Raw genomic sequence first — 20720 nt, forward strand, 5'->3', positions numbered from 1 at the left:
AGCCCCTGTCTCTAAATTTTAAGCTAGAAACTACAAGGTGTTCTAAACTAATGAGTTAACTCTACACTCTAAAGCTCTGGATTTTGTAAGTTTGCAAATAAAACATAATCACATTCATTCAACGCATAGTGAGTATGTATAGCATATAGGTAATTGTTGAACCTACCATAAAGAATTTCTATGAAATTTGTTATAAATGGTGATGAGTCCTATGCTGTAAGGAGAACAGATGCTAGATAGTCAATACTGTGAAAATATTGTCAGTCTCCCTTCCCAAGCACATGATAGATTAAATATTCTGCCCCATGAAGGTTATTTTGCTGCTTCATGGCTTACTTTGTGGAATAATACAGAATATTACATAATGTTTACTTGTTTGTTTACTTGGTGTTTGTTTGACAACTGTGCTGCTGTCCTATGTAGCCTAAACTGGCTCCTATCCTCCTTCCTCCTGAATGCAGGGACTATGAGCATGTGCCACTATGCCTAGTTAAATGTAAGTTTTTTAAAGCAGGATAAAATTTACCATGCTTAGTTTCCTTTATACAATAACTGACACCATCCAAAGGGAAACTGATCTGGAAATCCCAGCCATAAAGTACTAATCAGCAGAAAGTAGGGCTCTGAGCAGACTCATGACAGGTATATTTTGTGATAAGAAGTATGCTTCTAATAAGTTTAAAATTTAACATGTAGGCTTTGTCTGTTACTGCAGCTTACTCTACACCAAGCTGACTTGTCTCAGTGTTGTATGAGAGTGGAAGCAATCCACAGTTGACAATCAGGTGAGAATGTATTCCTTTGCATGTTACACATATACACACATGTGTATACACATATACACACATGTATCCATGATTTTCAACTACATTATAAACTATTAGGACATAATATTTGCACAAAGTTTGTACTTTCTAACATAAGGTTTAAGTTAAGAAGAACCAAAATCAAGTTGCAACTCTAGAAATTAACCTTTGTTACTCTTTAGCAGTACCCAATTCTAGATAAACTTGAATATAATTGAACTATGTTATTGGAAAATTTTACCTATGTTGTTCTATTTGAATGGTATCATATCCTTTGTCAACTAAACTGATAATTACATTAAATTATTTGTTATGGTCTTAGTTCAAAACAGGTGATCAACAAAGTACTACTTTCATGAGTCATTGTTCTCTGCCTTTCATATTGTAATAAACTCCAAACTACATGCAGAAACCAAAACATTAATTTTATTTCTGCAACATCGATAAGAAAAAGAATATTTAAAAATTTTAAACATTATAGCTTTCATTAAAATTAATATTCATCAAATGCATTTCCTTTAAAGTAAGTTGTTATTGATACATTAATGGTAAAATAATACATTTGATTCCAAATCTTCAAAGAAAATTATAGCTATTCCTCTGGGAGATGTGTTTGAGTTGTCATAAAATCCCAAAATTTGTTTCTGTTTGATTAATATTCTCTGCTTCTGAATGGTCAAAACACTCAGCTTCAAACATAGGTCAATTTAATTCAATCTTTACTTCAGACAGCTTAAAATGAGTTGGAATTTTATATGAGTGATTTAACCTAATAATTCAATAGTTGTGTGTGTGTGTATGTGTGTGTGTGTTCAGTTATTCTACGTGCCTTAGGCATTCTTTGCTAAATCCTGCTTCAATTCCTTATACTGTTAGTAAAGCTAAGCTGTGCCTGCTCATCTCCCATGAAATGATTTACAAAGAAATCTTTCATTTTCCTTCCTGATAAGAATGCTTCCTATTGCACAGTGCTGAGTCTTCAAGTAGATATTCATCTCAACCAGGGAAAAACCTTTTTAATGACTCTAGTGCTATGATTCACAGTTGTTAGTGAGAAGAAGATTAATCTAAGGAGACTTGATGAAATCTGTGCCAAAAACACATGGAGAACAAATATTCAACCAAAGCAAAGCCCTCTGGAACTGTATGCACCCTTAACAGACTCAGACATTCCCTACAGATGGAGAACCTGAAAAAATGGTCTGAATCCATTAAGAGTCTTTCCATCAACCTTCCAATTGAATCCTAAAAAGTATAAACAAAAATAAAGCTCAAAAATAAAAGCTGTAAACAGATTTTAAGTGAGAGAGGTCACTATGCTCTCGGTAAAATAATTCAGCTAGTCGAACTGAAGTCTATTTCGAAATGTGCCAGTCAATTGTGTTACCATCTGAGGTGAGGCTACACACATATCTTTCAGCCACAATTTTCAAACTCAGGCTATTCCTATAAAATTCGAATGAGCACAAGATCAGAAGCCATATCTCTCTGATTCATCTAATTTAAATGGAACTCTTGGGTACTGACTCAATGCAGTTGATGGTTGTCTGGCTATATCAAATTGTTCTTCATCTGACTGTCTCCATCTTGGTATGACAAAGCATGGTCTGTTTATTACAGTATGATTCTTTGTTTGATTTGCTATGAGTTTAGGAAATTTGGCTATTTTCTCAGATTTTTCCTTGTTACCTTCCTAAATTAAGGATATAACCACTACTAGCAAATGTCATTAGGGTGTGAAAAAATGGAAATAGAGGCAATTGCTAAAGACACATTACTTAATTATGAAAACAATGAAGTTGGGGGCTGAGAATGTGGCTTAGCAATATAGTGCTTGCTTTGCATGCATGAAGCCCTGGGTTCAATTCCTCAGCACCACATAAACAGAAAAAGCCAGAAGTAGCTTTTTTCTCAAGTGGTAGAGTGTTAGCTTTGAGCACACAGAAGCCAGGGACAGTGTTCGAGCCCTGAGTCCAAGCCCCAGAATTAGCAAAACAAAAACAAAAACCCACACACCAATGAAGTCTTTTTATTGAGAAGCCATCTTTGAAGTACCTTCCATTTCTGTCTGTGGTGGATATAGGTACACACCTCTGTGTACACACTAAATGTAAGCTAGGTTTCAGCTGGCAGTATACTACCAGAATATACAAAAGACATTATATAGGCCTGCCTTATTCATTCTGTAGTTCACCACATGTCCTAATGCTAAAGATACAGATTAAATGGTGAGACTTGTATGGCCTTTCATATCTTAGCCTCTCAAAACTCTGCACTTCACAGGGCCTCATTAGTTTACTTTCTCAAAGCTGATTTCAGCATTTTGGCAGATGTTTTATGAATGTTGTAAATGGGTACAAAATGGAGAATATCCTAATACTGAGAGTAATATTGAGAGCAGTAAATATCATTGTCATGAGCCTAAGGCTTCACTACACACATTAGAAGAAAGTACTCTCCAAAGGGAATGGTTAGGAGTAAAAAAGCAAATAAATCAGTACTGTAATAATCATAAAAAAGCAATTGTCTGCTGGTGTTAGATATTCTCTGGGTAACCAGGTGCTAATAACTTTACTATATTAATAGGGACTTAGAGTCATATTGGCCTTCTCATTTAGATGGTATTTGCTTCCATATTAGGAATGCCTGATGTCTTCCTGTGGAATTCTAGTTATTAACCTGACCCGGTTATTGAGAGATTGCAATCCTTAATTTGAGAGTAATTTACAGTGATACCTATAACATTAACTACAAATGGGACATTATCTAGTGATGGAGAAGATATTCCTGTGCTTTTATGTTCTATAAAGACTGGAAAATGATCAATCATATGGCATAAATGAAATATAAGCATGTGTGTATATATATATCTGTGTATATATGTATACTTATGCATATATATAATATGCACACATATATATGTCTGACCTTATTTTCTGTTCCTTAACTCACAAATTCCAGGGCACACATAGAAATGTAAATACAGAGAAGCTTGAATTGTTTTACATGAAGGGAAAAGATATTAAGAACTGTTTTCCATGCTTTAAAAGAGATCAATACTTGCAGAAGCCTATTTACTTTAAAATTTTCAACTTTAAGATCATCTACTGATCCTTTGGGGTTGGTAATTCACCAGATGCTGAAAAATGCAGTCTTTCAGAAACTAAGTCTATTCTACCTTGAATCTTAAAAAAATCTCAATTTAAAAAAAATTGATAAGGATGAGTTCATTGAACAAACCACAAAGAGATCCCTACTGCAGATTCAACATTTTCAAACCAAGGCTAGTGGCAAGTATCAACACTATCAGTCAGTAAAAATTTCCAAGGAAAGCTGCTGTGTTTATTTATCACTACAGCAGAGAATGAGGACATGTCTGCTGGCCCTCTACTTGCCTTGAGTATTTTCTGGCACTATTCAAAGCAAGAGCAAGGACTGACTGGCCCTATTTACCTGTCATTCTTAAACCTAGGATCATCAGATAGCCATTTAAAAAACATTAACACTGAACCCCACCCTAAGCCAACCAAATTAAAACTTCAGTGTGACAATCTTTAAGCTCACCAAGTAATTCTTAAGTACAGGTAAGGTTGAAACCTGGACCTCCAACAAATTTCAAAGATTGACTTGAAAGTAAAGAATACAAAATATAGCACAATAATTCAGTGTTCATGTAATGCTGAAATGAGAATGTATTGGCTGTGGATTAAATAAAATGTATTAATAAAATCAATCTCACTTCCTTTTACTCGCTTTCTATTTACTCTGCAACTAGAATTTTACATTGTAATTTACAATATCATTAGTAAGGACATGATATTAGTGTGCTAGGAATTAAGTTGGATGCTGTTAGTTTAACAATTCAGTCTTTTTAAACTGTTAGTTCCAGGAGCATAGAACAAAAGACAAACAAAGGAAACAAAGATGACAATGGGTAGATGGGCTATTGAAAGAAGACTGCCAGAGTTCAGATTGTAAAAAAAAATAAATAAAATTCTTCAGTTTGAGACATTGCTACCACTGCAGTCCACTAAAGCTAGTGACGTAAGTAAGTACTAAATGTCTCATAGCTGACAGTCATCCTCATTCTTCTCTCCCTGTTTCTGGTAAAATTACACAGTAGCTTGGAAAAATCACATTCCCTGCTCAGGATATAACACTGGAAATGCTATGAGCCTCTTATTTTTGTGGATTTGGGTTGGTGTTTTGTCTCTTGTAGAACTGCTCAAATCTTCTTAAGAGATACGCTTTACTTCCTTGGACTGTGATTTTTCATCTATACATTGAAGACAGAAAACATACTGCTCTGAAGATTAATGAAATGTTATCTATGGAAAATGAAACTCAATCCAGTGCCTGTCCATAGCAGAGTTCAAGTAATGATTGACATTTTCTCTCATATCTTTATGAGGGGGTAAACTTATTCCTCCTCCATAATTCACATACATAAAAGAAGATGGTCTTTAATGAGACTCCATAAATATGCATGCCCCCTTCCACACAGACACACTATCTTCTGTGGCACATCGTCACACATCAACTACTTGATGACATATCTGTTTTTCCCACTGTACCATTGTAAACTTGTTGGAGTCAGATCTTATTTACAACCCCACTGTAAACTAAACCTGAAATACAGCGGGCATTTAAGACTTTTCTGACAGCTGGAAGGACAGAAGGATGGCCAAATGTGTGCTTCATTCTGGGTGCTGGAGGCTCACAGCTGTAATCCTAGCTCCTCAGAGAGCTGAGATCTGGGATTGAGATTCAAAACTACCCTAAGCAGAAAAGTCCATGAGATTTTTTGTTTATTTGTTTTGTTTTTGTTGCCAGTCCTGGAGCATGGACTCAGGGCATGAGCACTGTCCCTGGCTTCTTTTTGCTCAAGGCTAGAACTCTACCTCTTGAGTCACAGCGCCACTTCTGGCTTTTTTCTATATATGTGGTGCTGAGGAATCGAACTCAGGGCTTCATGTATACGAGACGAGCACTTTACCACTAGGCCACATTCCCAGCCCCTCCATGAGATTTTTATCTCCAACTCACCAACCAAAAGCTGGAAATGGAGCTGTGGCTCAAGTGATAGAGTGGGGCAACCTTGAACAAGAATTCTAATCAAGAATATGAGACCCTGAGTTAAAGTCCCAGTACCAGCCCCCAAAACAAAGCACATAAGATATATTCCATATATCATAGTATACCTGCAAGACACAGAGAGAAATATAATGTCTTGTTTCATTTTGTAATAGCTGCTCACATGGCTCTAGCAGCCATAGAAGTTCACCATGACTGCCGAAAGCATATAGAAAAGTAAAATTCCAGGAATGATAGCACTTCATAGATAATCACCAAAAGCCACTATAGCCTTCACTATGTTTATACCTTGCTTCTGCTTACTGAACACTGGCTCCAACTCCAGCCATAATCTACAACCAACCAACTCCATTAACTTCTTCTGTTCCACTGCATATGCAAATATTCCACCTGAGGTATTTTTCTTCTCTCACTCCTATAACCCTGCCCCTGAGTCCCAGGAAACTCTAACCTTTTAAAATGTAGTTCAATGCTGCTCTACTGTACCTCAATCAAACCAAGATAAAGGATCTATATCAGTTCTGTCCTATGCAGTTTATGTTCACAATTTCAACTACTCTTCTTCATCTATCAGTTGCTCATTTCTGTCAACTCCAGTAGAATATAAGATCCTGTTTAAAACACTGAAGGAACAACATTCTACTAACAGTTTCTACCCTATTGCCTAGATCCAGAGCTGGAGTTTTACAGCAATTAAGAAAGTACAGTAAGACTAAAGTGTATATGCCCAGAATAAAATATTTAAGATAGTGGGCAGCATTGTTTTTTACCTTTTGTATTGATAAAAAGCAATTATAAGGCTTATATTTCATAACTTCTGATTCTTTCCAAACAGAAGAATTCCATGTTTTCTTTAAACAAAAAGAAATGTAGCCCAGATTCCTTGAATCTGGTAGGTAGTGGCTGTCAGCAAGCCATATGAAAGAGGGGAGAAGTTGAGACAGGCTTCCTGTCATCAAGAGCAGGATCTGCAACTTATGCCAAGGCCCACACAACATGGTTATATTTAAATGCCCTAGCAGAGAATAACTTTAAAATTATTTGTCCAAGATTTACCTGTTAAAACATGGAGAAATAAGCTATTTCATTGGGATATAAGTTATAAGTGATGTGTTATGAGCACTCAAAATGTTCATTAGAGGTAAGCAGTGTTATATGTTAATCAGTTCCAAAATTGTATATCCTACAATCATCAGGTGATTCTCTCTTATATCTTTCTGAAAATATGGAGCTCATGTGAAAACCTGAGTTAATCACTACCAGGTCTAGTTCCTATCAGCAATGGCCTGTTGCTGCTCAGTCTGCATCTTTAGGCTGCATGCTGCCTGGCTTGGCTAGGCTCTCCAATTCAGGCCTAGTCAGGAAACAGAGAGGCATTCATGTCTAGAATACACATGTACTGATCTATGTTGGATCAATAAAATTATTAGTCTCTGTAACAACACTCTTGAACACCTACTGGGGTCACTTCCCAGAGCTGCAACCTCAGTGCTGAGCAATCTTAGCATATTCTTATGATTCTCTAAAGTTTCAAACCTTCAACTATAAAATAGTCATGGTAAAAGTGCTTACTTCTGAGAGTAGAACTGAGGATAAGTATATGACTCAGGTCATATTCTTTAGCTATGTTCAACAAACATGAGATAATAATGGCTTCCCAAGGATTGGGAAAATAATAAATGAGACATCCAGACAAAAAGTTACTTTCAGATATGTAAGCATCTAAGAAAATACCACCTAAATCTCCCAACAAAAACTGAGCACTAGCAACCAATGGAACTCATTTTCAGAGACAGCTAGTTGTAGATCAAGATCCAGGCTCATCATATATCAGCTATACAGCGTGAAGCAGAGTATTTATATCCCCTGAGTATCCATTTCCTCATCTGGCAAAAAGGAGCTAATAACTGTCCCATAGGTTGAGAGGATTAAGGGAGATGGTATATGAATAGCTCTAAAAGTTTGTAAGCGGGAGGAGAAAGTATCATAGGGTTAAATTAGTACAACATTTGCACATAGGCTAGTCCAGGATAGCTGTTGGTATGAGAGATGTTCTCTTTACTTGGCAAGTCTCCCTTTAATATAGATGAAAATGATAAGCCTTAATGCTACCAAGCTATTTTAAAATAATCTTCTGGCTGAGCTTACAGCTGTGCCACCTTGTTATCACTGTTTGGACCAGGGATGTGTTTACCTGTTGAATTTTGTAGACAGGATATCAATAAACCTGCAGAGCACTTTGAAAAGCTGATTGTGCAGTGAGCAGTCCTAGGGGAACAGCTGTGTGGGATGGATGGATTGTCAGGATGCTGAGCAGAGGTCAACGTCGTCTTGAACCAGATTTTAAAGAGATCACATCTCAATGCTTCACTGTGTTAGAATTTGTGAAGTGTCTTTTCTGAAACACAGTCATTCCCTCTGTGCCCACTGGCAATCTTTAGGCTGCAAAAGGCCTTTATCTTGATCCTTTAGATAATCCCAAAGAAATGATTAGCTTTAAATCTCACTAATTGGTTCAAGCCCAAACTTTGTACAAGCTAAGTACCTTCTAAGTGCTCAACAGAATAAAAAAATAACTTAGAACACAATATATAGACATAATGACACAGAAATTGGTTAAACTTCTTTAGAAAACAATGGAAAGAATTCACCACAAGACCTATTGAAGTGTATATAACTTACGACCCTGCAGTTTTACTCTTATGGAAGTTAGAGGAAAACTAAGGCTATATTCATGCTGATGTTCTGTGATAAGCAATATTGTTTGAAAATATGTCAATATTTAGCAAAGCAGAACTACTTAAATGGATTATGCCATCTCTTGTGATAGTTCATTCAAAATTAAGTTAATTATAAGGACATTATTGCAACATTCTATAAATCAATATTTGGCACTGTGGTAGCCTACCAAAATATCATTTATTCCATATTAATAACTATAAGAAAAACATGAATGAATAGCTACTAACTATAATGTAAATATGAAATTTTTAAAAATTGCAATGGTCAAATTACTGGTAATTTCCTGAGTAGAAATCTCTAGATTTTTTATTATTGATCACTGATAAGAAGAGAAGAATCTCATGCTTCCTATTGGCATTAAAACTTTCTGGTTTCTGAACAAGAAGAGGATGAGAAGAATGAGACTTTTTGTTGTGATCGTTGTTTTGGCGCTCTACACCCTTGAGAAACACCTCCAGCATGGATTTTTGCTGGTTAATAGAAGCGGTCACATGTACTTTCTCAAACTTGAATCCTCCAGAGTTCAACCACCTGAGTAGGTAGAATTACAAGTGGGAGATACTAGCACCTGCTGAGAATTAAGTGTTATTTTATGTGTCCTATATCATGATTTTCAGTAATGACTCGGTTTCTTGCTTATTGCTCATTCTTTTTTGATCTCTTTTTTTTGGTACTGGGGACGGAACCCAGGATGTTGCACTTGCAAAGCAAGCACTTTGCCACTGAGCTACCTTCTAGGCCTCTTGTCTTATTCCTTAATGGCCAAAAATTCCCTGAAACTCTGAGGACACAGGCTGGGTATATCTTAGTTCATGCTTACCTCCTGCATTTTTATAACACACACACTATAAGCAATATGCAATTTGTTTACTCATAAAAAGTGGCATTGCTTGATTGGAAATAGCATATAATGTAAAATTTACGAACAAAAGACATAGCTAACTCATTTCAACTAGGACTTTAAAGCTATTTACATACAACAATTTCTGATCTTCAAAGAGAAAATATCCACACAGAATACACTGCTGAAAAACATGACATTCCCATACATTTGCTACTATCTGAAAATATGTTATAAAATCATTCTTTTGATTTCAGAAAACAACGTGGTTCAAACTGTTGTATCATTTATAGCTGCCATTTTTTTTGAAGAACTGATTCTGATAAAGGAAATCAGACTTGTTAAGGAACATGGAAATACATAATGAAGGCGTCCTGAAAGTATTTTTTGCCTGCATAAATGCAATCCTTCGGATTTAAACTTGTACCATTGCTAACTCATTTCAAATACAATTTATACTAAGGAAGCCATAATAAAACTAGGCTCAGTTGAACAAGTACTGAATCTTCAGTTCTCAAATATGAATTGCATATTTGGCCTATAGATGAAGATCAAATTATAAGAAAAATCAATAAAAACAAGTATTTAGAAAAGTGTTTTCTAAAGAATGTTCAAGACTAGGTAAGAGTATTTTAAGTCTTGGCTCCTTTTTCAAATCCATAGTCTAGAATTATAATATCTATCTCTTGAGAAACATGTATGTTAAAAGCTTCTGCAATCAGTACTCTAACTTTATGAATGGACAAATAGGGAATCACAGAGGCAAAACCATCACTGATTGTTGGCATAATCCAAAACTCAAAGCCAACCACCATTTAGTTTTTTGACACGACATCCATCAAGGGTAATTTTACAAACACTATCAGTGAAATCCTGAGTGATATTTCTGAGCTACCTCATACAATGTAATGTTATCACAGACTTGATTATGCTTGTAAAATTACATTTATGGAAACAAGGAGAATACTGTCTTTGACTAAAGAAACGAAGAGCACATCAGTCCCACTCCTGGCTTTAGAGGTAGGCTCTGACTATTTAGGGACTAGGATGAATAAAAATATTATTTTAAAAATCTATACATAACTGAAAAATACAATGTTTTACGTACAGATTTATTTATGTAAGATTTCATTTGAGAATTTCAAGCTTTCACCAAGTTTGTTCCCAAAGGGTCTGCTGGTGCAAGTGCTTAAAGAAAATAAAAGCTAATTTTAAAAATGGAAATAAAATTTCAATAACATTGCAGCTCTTAAAACCCCTGTATCGTGGAAGATAAATGATTTCTTTGTGACTTTTTCAAGCTTTGAACTTTGAACGTCATGCTAATATACAAATTCTTTGATTTCTAGTAGACTATGATTGATTGAAAATAGGACATATTGTGTAATTGACAAACTAAATATAGTGATAACTCATTTCAAAAAATGCACTTTGAAGATATTTAGTTACAATCATTTCTGATGTTCAAAGAAATAATATCCTCTGGGAACTTGGGTACATATTTTTCTATCAAGGGATAATTTGCCTTAAACAATTACTGAGCATACATTTTCATAGAATCTAGCTTTCAGAATCCTCAGACAGCTAAACCTTGTCAGTTGCAAAGGTGTGAGGTACAGGAATATTTAAGACCTATTAGCATAATGACCTCTCCATCTTGTTAAAGAAAATTAAAGGACAATTTCTTCAATGAGACTTTACACAGTTAAAATGATGAAAGACTAGAAGATGAATAAGTCGCAGTCAGTACAGCATAGGAAAATGAGATATGTGAATTTAGAGCTGGCTTTATAAACATCCAGATAGAACTATTTTTCCTGGTAATTTGTACAAGTCAGACCAAACTACATCTAAACATTGCAATTGTCATTAAAGCGTTTGTAGATTTCTGTGTGTAAAAGTTTGACTGTTAAATAATTTGTAAATAAATTATTCTTAAGTGTGAATATCCCCAAAATATTTTTTTAAATAAGATAAAAAAAAATTAAAATTGATGTTGTTGCTGTTTGGTTTTGGTTGAACTGTGCTTCTCAGAAACTCATGGGTTGAGAAAGTGGTTTTAAACATCCTCTTGAGCAAAATCTAAAATCTGTCTCATCAGTTTCCCATTCACCAGATTAAAAAAAAAATAGTAGAGGACTATTTAACTGCTTTCAAGTCCTTTTTTATTTTAAAATTTCAGTTCAATGTTTATATTGTAAAACAACAACAACAATTAGGCCTAGGTTAGTTAGAAGTTGCCTTGATTTTGAGCAGTAGCTAGTAGAACATTTCAATTTCATTCTGAGAAACTCTTGGAGAGAAGCGGAACAATTGCTGCAGATCCTATGCTTCTGAAGATATGTTACCAAGAAATAAAATAAGTAAAACCACTTACAGATTCATTCAGCCCACTAACCTCTCAGAAACACCCAGCCAATACTGTGGGTTTCTATCCATCCACCATTGACCTGGCCATCTATCTTGGCAGCTTTTCAAGATTATTTTTTCTCCCTTTCACCACTCACTAATGCCAGTTTTAATTTTCTCCCCAAATGAAACAAACCAGGACACTTTTTCCAAGCCATGGCCTAGGATAGACCGACTGTGAAGGCTGACAGCTTCCTGCATTCCTCTTGATAGACCTTGGAACCAGTTGTATCTTTGACCAGCATGCAGACCATCACTGGTCACTTCCAGCCCTCCTCCCTTTGAAATGTCCTCTTTTCATTATTTCACTACCCACAATCAAAACAGTCTTTCAAGTGGCCATTCTTGCCCCAGTGCTGGCTAAGGTACCCCCAGCCCATGAAGGCCTCTTTCTGTTCTGCTCTCTCATGTCGTTTAGAAGACAAGTCAGACAAACTAACTTTGATAAGTACCTTGTTTGATTTTCTTGTTATTTCTGTTCTCTTCACCAGATGATAAACACCTAGATGAAAAACTGACACCCTACATGCATGGAACAAGTGGGGAATACTGGTGTGACAACATGTGTTAGATGGACTATGGAAGGAAATTGCTTTTGTCATCTTATTCGTCGGCATTGACTAGTTGAACTCCACTGCTTTACACTCCATATCAAGGACCTGTAACTTACATACTGTAACTCCTCTTAGAATCCCCCTTAGCCCTGGTTTTGTTTATCCAAGTACTCTGTGACCAGTTAGGTCTCACTTTTCAAGAAAATATTTCTTGAAAAGCCCAACTGGCTTCTTAATTTCTTTGCTATAGTATTTTCCATACTATTCTCATAATTGGTAATGAGTTAATCACTTCTGGTGAGTAATTCCCTGTGCTAAACATCTGATAACTCCTGTGAAGTATGAGGATGAGGGAGATATGCTTCTGGGTAGAGACTAGGCATACTACCAACTTCCTGTATGGCATACCAAAAATTATCTGGCCCTAAAATGTCATTGAAGCCAAAGTTCAGAAGTTCATCCAAGCTTGATGTTACAATATCATCCCAAATATGTGTCCCAATGTTAACTTTCAAGCTATGAGAACATTACATAAAACTCAGCTATATGAAATTCCAAGATATTAAAGATGTTATCCACTATATTGAACATTGCTTCCTTTAAGAAAAGAGAAGTTTTCTTTTCAGGACAAGGCACACTTTTTATTCAATAAATCTTTTTAAGTTTTTGTTTTTCTGTATTTCTTTTTCTGCTAGAATATTAGACCCAAACGTGCTGCCCAAGTAATACATTAAAGTAAACCTGCACTATTAATTCCGAACAATTTTATTGCTGGATTTATTGTTTTCTATTTTTACTTCTTTTTATCCAAGTTTCTTCTGGTGTTTCTCCGTCAGGTATATTGAAATTCATCTAGTGATAAAACAATACTTTCACATTTAAGTGACTGATTAAATCTAGTAGACACAAGGGAACCACTTGTCAGGGCCTTGTACTCACTCATCTTTCTTGCTCACAGAAAGCACTCTACTACTTGAACCAAGATGCCTTCAACCCAGCTTGTTGCTAGCTAGTTACAGATGGAGTTGCCTGGACTTCTCAGCTCCAGCTAACTTGAAACCATCACCTTCAGATCTCAGCCTCCTGATTAGCTAGGATTATAATATCAGCCACTGTCATTGAGCACTGAAAAACATTATTTAGATCAATACAGCTTTCAGAAGGAAAAATAAGGTGATAAATGTATTACTATTTCAGTGTCATAGAAAAATATAACAGTATATTAAATATGAAACTGACTCACAGATGATATAGCCAAATTTTTCAGTTTACATTGGAGGGAAAGTGGCGCAATAGATTAGATGCATTGTCTAAATTACACAGTCATATCAAAATTACACTTAAGTAAACTTGATTTCCATTTTTCTGATGAGTATTTTCATGAATAACCAATATTCTAAATTTTTGCTCCCATGTATCTCAGGTACAGTAGATTCGTAGGTAATGCAGTGAGTTAAGAAGCCAGCATTTTAAATTAGAAAGTGGTTATGCTTTACATATGAAGAAATGACACCTTCTGCCTTAGAGTTCAAATGTACTAACCTCTTACAGTGGGAATTTGTGAGGTAAAATGTTGCTGATTTCTATAGTATCCCTGGGAAAAGATATCCTATATTAGTGTCTGATACTGCAGGAATTTGAGATGAACAGATACAAATGTTTGGGAAAGATCTTGGATGAACTATGACTCATTTCAAAGAAGCTCATATATATTAAAACCTATACATGTCTTTGAATTATATAGGGTATAGCTTCTTAATTTAAATAAAATGTGGTTATCTACTCTACGTTTCCAATTTCTTTCACATAAATTCATGTTTGTTTATTTTTTTACTAAAGAAAATTGGGATATTTTCCAAGTTTTTATTTCATTACTAAATTATTATTCAGTGTGTGTGTGTGTGTGTGTGTGTGTGTGTGTGAGTGTGTGTGTGTGTGTTCTGGTCCTTGAAGTCAAGTCTCGGGCACTATCGCTGGCACTCTACTACTTAAACCACAGCACCACTTCAGGCTTTTTCTATATATGTGGTGCTGAGGAATCAAACTCAGGGCTTCATGTTCACAAGGCAAGCACTCTACCACTAGGCCATATTCCCAGCCCTTGATTCAATAATTTTTAAGACAACCAAATCACTTATCACAAATGATTACTTCTAGGATTCTAAAAGGTTGATTGCAAAAGTTGAACACACTTAAACTTTTTACCATGACAACTATCCAATTTAAAATGCTTTCTTTAAAATAAAAAAGAAGACATATATATATTTTACCTCCTTAACAAAATTTTTACATCATGCTATCACTAAAAATTTACATTAAGACACAATTCCATATCTGTAGTACATGCCCTTGTCTTACATATTCCTCTATCTCTGTCAATCTTTCATAAATCTGTCCTTACACTGGACTACTTAGTAAGCCAAATATGACTATCTTGGGGCTAAAGTAAAGGTAACTAGCTGAACTGGTACTGTCTTTGTTTCCTCATTTTCAGCCCAAGTCAGTGATCCTTCTTCCTTCTCTCTTCTTCTGCCTTGACATATTTTTTCTCCCCTCCTCCTCCTCTCTTCCTTCTCTCCTCATCTTCCTCCCTCTCCTCCCCTTCTTCCCCTTTTCCTCCTTGTTAGATTTAAACAATTAATCGAAAATGGCATTTTTATATCAGTTAACACATTACAAACATTTGATCTTCTAAGAAATGTACTAGGAAAAAAACTTTCTCTGTTTCTACTTCAGTGAGGTCTCCACATAAGCTTTTATTGCATAGTTTCAAGAGGTTAGCACTTCCGTTATTAACCACATTTTTCAAGAGTTTATAACAGTGTTGAAATTCCTTTTTTACCTTTTCTTGATATTGCAAGAAAATTCAATTATATGTTTGGGAACTCAAGAAGACTCATTTTAAGAGTTTTTTATTTCTCTTTTATTATTTTATACTAAAACCAGAATAGACTTTTCTTTCTACACAAAGATTGAAATTTCAAGACACCACAGGAATAGCTGGGCTTATTTTATTCTCAGTAGTTGATACAAATTTTCTCTATTTCAAGAAAATAACTTAAGCAAATAGAAGACTAAAGAATAAACCCCAAATTTATGATTTTTAAAATTATTTATTAAATTAAAATTTTAAATCATCCTTGTTTTTCTCTTTCAAATGTAAGTGGCAAGATTACTAAACCAATTTAGTAGAACAAAGGAAAGATAGTGATACTACATATAAATGAATATGATGGGGATGGCTTATTAAAATCACCAAGAGGTTTCAAAAATTGTTTCTGAGAACCTTTTATTTTACATTTTGGGTATATAAATATATGATTTACATAGACAGGTAATGTACATATTCTTTCCATCCTGCAGCTCTTATGTCCCCTAATATGGAAACATTCTAAAGAATTTTTAATCTCTACTTTCTTACAAGTATATTTAGTTTATATAACTGGAAACCTTTTATGTTCTTAATATGATAATATTAATCTCCTTTCAATTATAAAAAGTATAGGCTTTTTCTCTTTGTTGGTACAATGTCTTCTGCATGATAGAGTTATCATAGGCAAAGTTGAACATTTAACAGAGAGTGAAAAGAAGAATGAGAGCTTTGATGCTTAAACGTATTTGGACCCAGGCAATGCTGCACCACAAATAACTTCTATGTCAGTGGTACAATGAACAATATGATTCTTATTAATAGTTACTAAATTTAGTCTTTGCTTTTCAAAGATTTCTTTGTTTAGATGACTGAAATTTCATATCAGGACATACTGACTTCAAAAACATGTTCTTATTTATTGTTGTTATTGTCTTTATTTTATTATTTGACATACCAGAAAAAGAATGAAAAGTATTTTAATTAACAATTTCTGTTTAAAGAACTAGAAGTGGATTTCTAACAATTCATATCTCACTTCCTACTAATGTACATTTTCTTCCTTCATAATTCACTACTAATATGTAAATAAGAATTTGGGGCTAATATGGCATGACTATAATTTTAGTAGTTCACATAGTATCTTGTACTTTCTGCAGTATCAGAAAAGTTTCAAAGTAAAACATGGGTTTTAAAAGCATAGTCCATTAAGTATTCATTTTTTCTACATTATTTTCAGAACTAAACATAGAAGATAGATGACATGATTATTTCTTTTCCATGTTGTAAGAGCTCCTAGTTGAGCAGAGTGCCTGAGAGAAATTAAAAATAAATGTTAATCTAAAAAATAAATTATCATGTGAGAGTAAAAGAGTTTGTTCTTAATAGTGAGCTAAAGATATTTAATCTGCTCTTTGTGCACCCTGCCATGCTAGACTAAAGGAATCAAACACACCATGAAATTCAAAGATCAATTTAAATTATATTATGAAACAACATAAAATCTCTCTGTGTCTGTCATTTAGAACTTAGAAGTGCTAACATCTTTCATTTCAATTATATGTCTAAGTTGAGTTTTTGTAGCACAAACACACAGCAAGTAATTTTGCCTTAGTGTTCACTGAGAGCTGACAGAATTATCTCTGGGGTAAAATAGTTTCTCTTAGTAAGTTAAACATGATTGAAAAACTGTCCATAGATGTTTTAAATCTAATAACAAATTGGGAATGTGCAAATGGCAGCATCAGATGCAAGTCAAAATTTGTCAAAAATATTGACTACAGTGACATTTTTATTGAGCGCTTTCAAGAATGAGTTTTCAGTAATCAATAATTGAACAAAATAGTGTCGAGTCCAGTGAAATAAAACTGAAACATAGTGGGTTACTTCCCATTCATATTTTGAACATGTAGTCATTGCATAAATTTGGTTTTAAAGTTTTCTTGTACTTACTAAAATATTTAATAATGAAATATTTGGAGTAATATTTCTGGCAAGACCTAAATTATACTAAATCGTAAGAGTCTCCATGCTCGTCCTTCAGTGCTTAGCCTCTAGTTGTAACAAGTTCAAAGCTATGAATTCTCCCCATTCCTAAAATGTCCAGTTAATGACCTTTAGTGGCCTTCAGCTGTAATTCTACTAAGAAATTTAAATTTGAAAGTCTAAATTACATTCATCCCTCAATCGTATTGGCATTGACTAAGACACCCTCTGCAGTTGGCAGTGGATTCTGGACATGACTCGATGTCTCAGAAATACCTTCTTAAACAGGAAGATCCAAATTTTAAGCAAATCTGAATATTGTAAAACCAAAAGAAAGCCCTTCCAGGTGCAAGTAACCTATACCTCTAATCCTAGCTACTCAAAGAGGTTAATACTTCCAAGTCAGCTTAAACAAGGAAGTCTGTGAGACTCTTACCTCCAATTAACTACCAAAAAGCCAGATTTGTATTGCAAGTGATAGAGTGCCAGCTTTTAGCATAAAAAAATCTCAAGGACAGGGGCTGGGAATATGGCCTAGTGGCAAGAGTGCTTGCCTCTTATACATGAGGCCCTGGGTTCGATTCCTCAGCACCACATATACAGAAAATGGCCAGAAGTGGTGCTGTGGCTCAAGTGGCAGAGTGCTAGCCTTGAGCAGGAAGAAGCCAGGGACAGTGCTCAGGCCCTGAGTTCACGGCCTAGGACTGGCCAAAAATAAATAAATAAATAAAATCTCAAGGACAGTATCCAGGCCCCAATTTCAAGCCCAAACAGCAGGACAAACTGAAAAAAAAGAAGTCCAGAAAAATTTGAGTTCTCATTGGCCTCCACTACTCTAATATATATCAAGCTTTAGCTGCCTCCTACATAAAACAACAGCTAGGGAAATTAAGTACCTTATAGCTTTAGGCCAATTTATAAACTAAAATACATAAGAGATGTCTTTTCTTTTTGGTCTATTCTCCATTATCTCCAGGAATACAAAGCGTCTCCCCTAATTGATTTCAACATTTTCCATAGTCTTCTTTATTACTTCCTTTACCTTTTCATTTCCATGTTTCTTCTGGTTTACTTGTTTGTTTTCTGACAGTGCAGGACATATTTGGGAACACTTCCAAACAACTCAGAAATAAATTAATGTGAAATACTCACAGAGTTCTTCATTTTGTTTTACCTTCCTTATTCTGTTTTCACATTATTTCTTTAATACCTGCTGTTACTTGAGTTCAAACAGCAACCACAAGTTTAGAAAACTAAAATCTTTTACATATGTACGTATTACATATGTGTACATTACATATGTTCACATATGAATAATATACATATATATAGAGAGAGAGAGAAAAGTTGTAGATTATTCTAGCCTTTCTTTTGGCTGGAAAACATGTTTCAAATAAACTTTTCATGTTTTCCAGCCTAAGACCTTCCTATAGAATAATTCTGTGCTTGTTTTTTTTTATATTAATGGTGATGTGATATTCTCCTTGGGATTATCCCCACCCTTCCAGTAATATCCCACTGTGACCTGCCATCTCCTTCCCAGAGTGGCAAATTGTTTTCATACCCAGGGCCAACTCCTTTAAATTGACAATGGTAAGTTGATGTGCTTTGTTGAGAAAAATTCAGAGAATCAACCTGGGATGAGTAGGAAGGAATTCTCTGTTGCATTAGTCTAGTCAACCCTGAGGTTCTAGTTTAATACATCTTCTTCTGTATTATAACTAGTGATCTTTCTAAAGAATAGCTCAGATCATGTTGGTTCTTTGCTCAAAAGTCTTCATTTTGTCCTCATCTACCTGGCAAAACCTAAGTGCTTTGAATATTTGCCAATAATCTAATGCTCAGCATCTTCCTTATTGCTTCTTTTCCATTTCATGTCCTTTATGGAAATACATGCTTGGTATTCTTATCATTATCACGATTTTGCCTTCCTTATGCCTATTAAGAGGCATATGGGTGCTCACTTTGGGAGCATATATTCTAAAGTTGGAATGATACACAGATTAGTATTGCCCCTGAGCAAGGGTGACATGAATATGTCTGTCTGTCTGTCTATATGAATGGATGATTCGGAAATTTTACCTGTGCTGTCAACATCCCACTTTACTGTATTAAGTTGGCATTGTACAGAAATGAATAGCCATATTACTCTAGAAACATTAAACTTAATTTTTCCCATTTGTACAGGGGTAAATATGCTATATTAAATATGTAAGGTCTTATCTTAATGGGTTTGATTGCAGAAACCTATGAAGTATTCTCTAAATAATGAAAAAAAAAGGTAAGACAAAACCCTAACTCTTATACCAACATAAATGCCATTTCTTCTATTTAATGTTTCCATTTATTTTCAAGCACTACTGATAAGTTTTTCTCCAGCCTTCCCAACATCTCCTGAAAAGAATATTTTGTGGTTGACATAGTCTGATAAAGAAATCAATGAAAAAAATTGACAAAAGACTTGAATATGATAAACATAATTAGGTATAAACTTAACCAAGGAAGTTGACAGAGATCTACAATGAAAACTATAAAACTTTAAAGGTCCATTTGGAATTGATTTGGGTGCAGGGTAATATATAAGGATCTAGTTTTCGTTTGTTACAGATGTTAATCAAGTTTTGCCAGCACCATTTGTTGAAGAAGCTGTCTTTCTTCCATCTTATTTTTTTTAGCTCCTTTACCAAAGATTAAGTAGCCATAGTTCTGCGGGTTCATTTTGGGTCTTCAGTTCTGTTCCATTGGTCCCCAGGGCTGTTCTTGTGCCAATACCAAGCTGTTTTTATTACTATGGCTTTGTAATACAGCTTGAATTTTGGTATTGAAATTCCTCCAGCGCTGTTCTTACTACTTAGGTTTGGTTTTTGCTATTCGGGGTCTTTTATTGTCCATATGAATTTCTGGATTGCTTAATAGCCCAATAATTGTGCCCGTATGAACACATAAGATGATGAACTAAGCATAGTTAACTCCATGTTACTGAAACAAGTGGTATATAATTGTTGTAATTATTTTCAACATCCCATGTGAAACAGTACCTGTTTTTTTTCTTCTTTTCTCTTGTATTTTACCCCTGCTATCATTGTATCTGATCTTAGTACCTTGGATACTGTGTACACACACACACACACACACACACACACACACACACACACACACACTACACTACACTAGGGAAGGAAAAGGGAATACCAAAATCGAGAGACAACGGATAAAAAGACAAACCATTCCAAAACTAATACTTACAAAACCATTTGGTGTAAACAACTGTACAAGTCATGGTGTGGATGGGGGGGGAGGGCGGGGGAAAATGAGGGAGGAGGTAACAAATTGAGTAAGAAATGTACTCACTGCCTTACATATGAATCTGTAACTCCTCTGTACTTCACATTGACAATAAAGAAAAAACAATTTACAAA

At 34.9% G+C, this 20720-nt stretch overlaps 1 non-coding gene across 1 annotated transcript; it reads left to right on the forward strand.

Moving 5' to 3' along the window:
• Positions 1 to 19257: 19257 nt before the first annotated feature.
• Positions 19258 to 19361, forward strand: LOC125341394. The gene has a single exon (XR_007208965.1). It is a non-coding gene; the product is annotated as a U6 spliceosomal RNA (small nuclear RNA).
• Positions 19362 to 20720: the final 1359 nt, after the last annotated feature.

Source organism: Perognathus longimembris, chromosome 1 (genome assembly GCF_023159225.1).
Source record: "Perognathus longimembris pacificus isolate PPM17 chromosome 1, ASM2315922v1, whole genome shotgun sequence".
Lineage (NCBI taxonomy): Eukaryota > Metazoa > Chordata > Mammalia > Rodentia > Heteromyidae > Perognathus > Perognathus longimembris.